The 7,500-nt window shown below is 44.2% G+C and overlaps 1 pseudogene across 1 annotated transcript; it reads right to left on the bottom strand.

The window, feature by feature from the left end:
- Positions 1-6,019: 6,019 nt before the first annotated feature.
- On the bottom strand, positions 6,020-6,694 carry LOC310776648 (claudin-4 pseudogene; annotated as a pseudogene). Its single transcript has one exon. The product of its transcript is annotated as a claudin-4 pseudogene (transcript).
- Positions 6,695-7,500: the final 806 nt, after the last annotated feature.

Raw genomic sequence — 7,500 nt, 5'->3', positions numbered from 1 at the left:
TAGTCTAGTTTTAAAATTCAGGAATAATGACACAACATAGCAAGGGTCGGGACGGGAGGAGTTTATTTGTTGGTTTGCCAACAAACACACAGACATGCAGTGCATTGAAAATACCCTCCTGCTCCTCCTCTTCCTCTTCCGATACTGCCCTGAGGAAAAATGGAAAGTCGACCACAATGGACAATGGAGGAGCGGTTCAAACCCTTGTTGTGAGAAAGCATAGGAGCACACACACACACACACACACACACACACACACACACACACACACACACACACACACACACACACACACACACACACACACACAGAACCACTCAGGCCATAAGACTGACCCTCTGCTACTGCTGATGTTTTCTTAGGCTACTTCCTGGTTGCAGTAGTGTGTGGTGTAAGCGGTCAGGTCTCACTGTCTCAGTAGGAAAACATGGCCAAAGCTGTGCTGGAAACTGGAATAACTGCACCCAGAGCAAATATGAGCAGAGAGAATATACAATAGGTTGGCCCTCAGACACCCTTAGCATACAGATCATCTCAGTATCGATTTCAATGCTTTACTGTCTGTTGGCCAAACATTTCGTGATGATCTGCACTTCCTTCACTTGAGTGAGAGAAGAGGGCCTTCACAACAAGGCTATTCTGCTTTTAGCGTTTTTACAGTTAGAAAGTTTTCTGGCAGTTTTCTGCCAGAAAAAAAACTTTTCTCATCTGTAATTCTAAATAAAAATGCATCACATCCTATTAGCATTAGTAGCCTACAGCAATTCTGGAAGATTAGATATTAGCCTACGTTTTGGAAACATCAACTATCTCAAAATCTAAAGCCTGATGTTTGAATGCTACAGTAAGGTGATCCACTCTTTCTCTCTCTCTCTCTCTATCTCTCTGTCTCTCTCTCTCTCTCTCTCTCTCTCTCTCTCTCTCTCTCTCTCTCACACACACACACACACACACCCACACACACACACACACAGACACACACACACACACACACACACACACACACACACACCTACACACACACATACACACACACACACACACACACACCCACACACACACACACACACACACACGCACGCACACACACACACACAAACACACACACATACACACACATTTACAAAACAAACTAGAGGGCTGGCTCTTTTTATCATGCAGCGCTCACACTGACCAACATTGCCTTCCCCTCTTTATCAGTCTATTGCTCACGTGTGTGTGTGTGTGTGTGGGGGGGGGGGGGTGTGTGGGGGTGTGTGTGTGTGTGTGTGTGTGTGTGTGTGTCTGTGTGTGTGTGTGTGTGTCTGTGTGTGTGTGTGTGTGTGTGTGTGTGTGTCTCTCTCTGTGTGTGTGTGTGTGTGTGTGTGTGGGTGTGTGTGTGGGTGTGTCTGTGTGTGTGTGTGTGTGTGTGTGTGTGTGTGTGTGTGTGTGTGTAATAATAACATCAGTTCGTGCATGTAGATGTAAAACTTAGCTAACAGCTAAGTCTGTATGCAGTATCAATAAGCCTATGTTGATCAGGTGGTTACATCAACACAACCTTTATAATCATAATGGCAGCCTATGCATTCTCATTCCCATCGTGTCCAGACATGATGATTTGTCACGACCCTTTGGCCCACTGTATACAGACACGCTTACATTCCTCCGCCGTTAAAACATCAGTAAACAAGTACAACTTGAGCGTCCGCCATCTTGCACATACGCCGACTTCACTTGGACAAACGTCACTGCCCGATTTGCAGCATGGCACAATGCATGAACGTCAGGTAGACAGACTGACAGACTGACTGACTGACAGACAGACAGACAGACATGTTTTATTTGTCCCCATGGGGAAATTGGTTTGCACCACAAGGAATTTCATCATGACAAAAACATCACAAAACGTCACCAGTAGCCTACCTGCTAACGGTTAGCGGCTAACGTTAGTGTTAGCAATCTGTAGCTAACATTAGCAGCTACATTAGCAAGCTAACTATGCTTGTCGGTTATCCATGCGATGATTTGAATAGTGATTGTAGCGAGTGAAATTGTAATTCGCTCACTCGCACACCCCACAGCATCCCCCCACACACCCACACACCACCGCTTACGGTGGGGTGGTGATCCTCCCTGCACGTGCTATGTCCTACCGGTGAAGCTTCCCCTGTCAGGTGAAAAGAAGCGGCTGGCTAACTGCCCATGTTTCGGAGGAAGCATGGAGCCAGTTTCGGCTCTCCCCAGATCAACAGAGGGTGGAGCAGCAACCAGGATGAACAAATTAAATTAGCACTAATGGGGGATAAAAATGGGATAAAACAATTAAAATTCACACTTTTTAAGACTGTCACAGTTAACACAACTTTAACACTCCATACATATATTATACATTCAATCCTTCAGGTAGCCTACTTCTGCTCTCACTCACAATGTCAAACTATAAGCGATGGAATGTATACTTTTTGAGATATTAAAGGTCCTATCCGTAGGTTCTAACTATTACTGACACCGGTGGCCGTTAGAGTAACTGCAGGCAGCGTGTGAACGAGCTGGTGCGCAGGCACCATACTCGCATGCCCACAAGCAGCTGCCTGGCAACAGCAGAGGTGTTGGTCGCTTTGTAACGTTAACTCATAAAAGTCACTTGAAAACGGCAACCTGGACAATTTATCGGTCAGATCAGCCTCGAGATGCCCAGGAAGGATTCTGGATGAATTATCGGACGTTATTGTGGCATGTTTGGCCGTATTTTGGCTTACATTGGCTGTGGGGAAATGGATAGGATATTCATGTTACCGTGAGCCAGGATACCTACCCTGCTTCCCCTGTATTGTACGGTACCGTGTAATGCCTGGAGTTGACCAAACTGAACAATCAAACAATGTTTCATAAGCATAACAGTAACGTTAGGCATATTTACGACTGTTACATTCATTATCCACACAAGACGTTATTAACGTTATTAGTGGAGCGCTGGTGGTAATTTCTATAAATGTAAATCAATATTAGTTAGCCGCGATTAGCATCAAGCTAACGTTATACTAATGTGCAGTCCCACTGCAGCTACAGTAACTGCAGTCAGAGCGTTCTCCCACGGTACCGTCTAATAGTTGACCAAACTGAACAAACAATGTACCGTAAGCATAACAGACATAGGCATATTTACGACTGTTACATTCATTATCAACACAAGACGATAACGTTATTAGTAGGGCTGGTGGTAATTTCTATAAATATAGATAAATCTATTAGTTAGCCGCGTACATGTATAGCATCAAGCTAACGTTATAATAGGCAGATTCACCACCGCAGCTAACTGCAGTGAAACAATAATGTTCCATGACCATAAGCATAACGGTAGTAACGTTAGGGTTGCATTACTTCACACAAGACGGTAATGTTAGCGGAGTTTCTGACCAGGTGGTAAATCTATTAGCAAGCAGCTAACGTTATCTGGTCAAAACCACATTACAGTAGCTACAAGCAGCAAGGTCCCTCCATGAACCGAAAACACAGTCCCGACTCTATTTTGTTTGGACTGTGTTGTTGTTGCTTGCTTTTGCTAGCAGCTAGCAGCTAGCGACAAACGTAACGTTAGCCACTTCCTGTTAGTCATCTTCTTCGTTGATATTTCCGCCGGAGCAATGAGGACTAGTAGGCAGGCTCGTGAACGCAACATCCGTCCAATTTGCCGGGAAAGTATAACCCGTGACAAGCATGAAAATCCTGCAATATTTTTGCAATGGGTGAATGCAGAGAGACGCGGCTGGGCTCGTTTTTTAAGTTACGGAACGGCGCATTCACTCATTGGTAATAGAAAACACTTTGTGGACATTTATTTACGGATAGCGCATTTGTAGGAAAGGTCAATTGTGATTTATCAACAAAAAGCCATTGTTTTATCCACAAACCGGTCATGTCCCGTGTGAGTATTATGAACTGTGCTGAATTAACAGGTTGCTCTCCAGTCCTTTGCCCATAAGCACAGCTGATAAAACACAGGGAAACAATTTGACTATTCAAAAAGGGAAGGAAGGGAGTCAGCAGTGTCTGTGGTACAGATGGACCAGGTAGGCTACCAACCAGAGAGGAATGAGTTCAGGCCCAGGCACTTCCCTCAGACTGTCATCACATTTAGCATCAGCAACAAATCAAAAGCCACACGCAGCTCTGACATTACTCTGACATCACACAGTCTGACATCACACACTCTGACATCACACACTCTGACATCACACGCAACTCTGACATCACACACTCTGACATCACACACTCTGACATCACACACTCTGACATCACACGCAACTCTGACATCACACACTCTGACATCACACACTCTGACATGACACGCAACTCTGACATCACACACTCTGACATCATACACTCTGACATCACACACTCTGACATGACACGCAACTCTGACATCACACACTCTGACATCACACGCAACTCTGACATTATGTGTGGAAATTCTGCTTAGTAAGACTGAAACTGCAATCATCTACTTTCAGAGTAGACATCAAAAACCAGTTAACTACAAAACATCGACAACCTCCCCCAAAGGTTGGATACTGACATTTTATCATACTGTTAAATTATTCATAACAAGTCATAACAAATACAAATAAATCCTTTAAACATGATACTTTTACTTTTTCCATAACGTGTAACTCATTTCAATAGCCTACTTTTCATTTGATTTGTCTTAAATTCAGGGCTCATCACCTCATGTTATGAGTATGACTGTATTAACTTGAAATGTCACTATTAGTATTTCATGATAGACAGTAGTATGTGTGTTATTTGGCGAAGCCTCAGTAAGTACCTGTTGCTTTTAGTTGTATTTTTCTGTTCTCTCAATCATTGTTATACCTAAGCAGAATAAATTAGGCAGAAATAATGGTGCTTCACTGAACAAATATTTGTTTATTACTATATTATGTAATTGTTTTGATAATCTACAGTACAAACAGAACATGTTCTATTTAAAATGTTTAAATTGTTTAAATTTAATATTGATTCATTATACATTTGAATGATGTATGAGATAAGTAGTACCAATTTTGACAACCACACTGCAATCACAGCAAATAGATACTTTATTACAACAAAACATAATATCATAGAAAAGCTCTAACCTTTGTAGAAAACATATAGAGCCACATGAAATGACGTGCAATGTGTTTAATTTAAAAAAATCATTCATATAATCTACAAACCCAACAAAGTGTTAATTTTATTTAAGTTAGCTTATTATGTTATATTGTACATGCTGCCATTTTGACCTTGCTATGGAGTGAAAAATGTTGCTCAACTGTACAATGTTTCAAGCTCATGAGTCACCATGCTCACCAATGCCTGAATAATCTATTTGTGGCATGAAAAATAATGTTCCCCTGGGAGAAAATGATCATACAGTCACTTCTATTTGCTTTACAATGGTTAACACAGTCATACATACTTGACATGCACACACAAAGGGTCAAAATGTTATGGTAATTGAAACAGAGCAAACAAACAAAATATTTCAAAAATAAACTTTTAGTTTTACTTGGGGCTACAAAATCCCCTTGCTGAACTCCGACCACAGCCTACATATTCAAACATTTCTTATCATATCTTGTCTCATGTCTGCCTAATTTTGATGTGAATTGTGAATATGAATTTCACATGCTTTATTACAAATGTCCGTAGCCCCTATGATAAGTGTAAACAGCCTATAATACAACAACAGTATTCTTCACATCATGCAAGGGCATTTTCTTCTGTCTTTCTTCACGGCCATAAAAACTTCCAAAAAAGACTAAAAAAAAACCTTCCACTTCCCTTTGTACTTTATGTTCACATACTTCTTTGATCCTACATATTCACACACAAATGCTTGCTTCGGACTCTTTTACCCTCCCTTAGTACGCAAATAGCTATTTCTATACACATTTCCTGAAAACGGGCAGATAAGGAGAATATTTGAAAAATATGAACAGTGAAGAAGGTTACCATTCTCCTTCATCCCCCTGTCTGACCTCCCACCTTTCCCTCAAACATAGTCTCTCCTGTTGTAGGAGCTTGGGGCCGCTGACCTTGGGGTGGCGGAGTACGCCATGCGGCTCTGGGGGGGGTGCACGCTGTACCTCAGGCTTTTGTCTTCCTGCGGAGGGCAGCTGCAGCAGAGGATGGACCCCCCCACCAGCAAGAGGGCGGCGGCCGCCCAGCCCAGATACAGCGCCGCGCCGATCTCCATCTTCTGGCCAGAGGGGACGAGGGGACTGTAGAACTCGACGACGATGGTGTGCGCCGACCAGGAAACGGGGACCAGCTGGGCCAGGGCTGCCGCGATGAACGCTCCCCCGGAGGCGGCCATCACCCTGGCTTTCACCCCCTCGTCCTCGATGCAGTTGGTGCACTTGGCCCCCACCAGGGAGATGAGGAGCGCCACGACCCCGATGATGACGGAGACAACGGAGAGCGCCCGGGCGGCCTGCAGGTCCTGAGGCAAGGCCAGCATGGAGTCGTAGACTTTGCACTGCATCTGCCCCGTGCTCTGCACCACGCAGCTCATCCACAGGCCCTCCCAGTACACCTGGGCCGTGACGATGTTGGCGCCGATGAAGGCGGAGACCCTCCACATGGGCAGAGCGCAGCTGACCATGCACAGCAGCCAGCCGAGCACCGACAACGTCACGCCGACCAGTTCCAGTCCAAACGACGCCATAAATAGAAAGTTCCTCCAAGTACGCACTCCCCTCCTCTTTGTATTTCTTTATCGAGTTGTTTCTTCCTTCCGGTTTTCCCTGTTTTCCCTTCGCCTTTAATTTTCCAACAGATATCTCAAGGTTTTGCGGATTGTGTCTTTCGATCGACCAATTATTCCTCCTGCATGATCCGTTGCTGAATCCACAATGTTGATTTTCGAGGGTGTGTTTTTTCCGCACACCGCTGTGTCCGTGCCTATTCAGATGTGATCCCGTGTTCTGCTGCAGTTAAGGAGTCACTGACCCTTATCTTTGTATTGTTTTATTACTAAGTGGTCAGGCCCACCTAACGGATTACGTCACTCGTCAACCAAAACCAAGCCAATCAAGTGAGTCCTGCACTGGCCATTTTACCACCTGGGTGTGTGTGTGTGTGCACTCATTTGTGTGTTTCTTCCAATGAGGGGTACTTTTTATGGTTTAGCCTTTTGCACATAGTAGCTCCGGGTACGTCCAGTTTATTGCTGTCATGGGTAATGAGTGGCCAAGGTAGAGCTTGTTATGTGGTTGATAGGTAACCACATGATCCCGGAGTATACATGTACTCTGTGTGTGTGTGTGTGTGTGTGTGTGTGTGTGTGTGTGTGTGTGTGTGTAGGTGTGTGTGTGTGTGTGTGTGTGTGTGTGTGTGTGTGTGTGTGTGTGTGTGTGTGTGTGTGTGTGTGCGCGTTTGTGTGTGTGTGTGTGTGTGTGTGTGTGTGTGTGTGTGTGTGGTCTGTCTATTTCCGGGGATAATTTTCAGACTTAAGACCAGTTCATTAAAAAG

This window comes from Poromitra crassiceps, assembly GCF_964638095.1.
Source record: "Poromitra crassiceps genome assembly, chromosome: 1".
NCBI lineage: Eukaryota > Metazoa > Chordata > Actinopteri > Beryciformes > Melamphaidae > Poromitra > Poromitra crassiceps.
The sequence above is the reverse complement of the archived record's forward strand: the minus strand, read 5'-3'. Positions and strand labels throughout refer to the sequence as shown.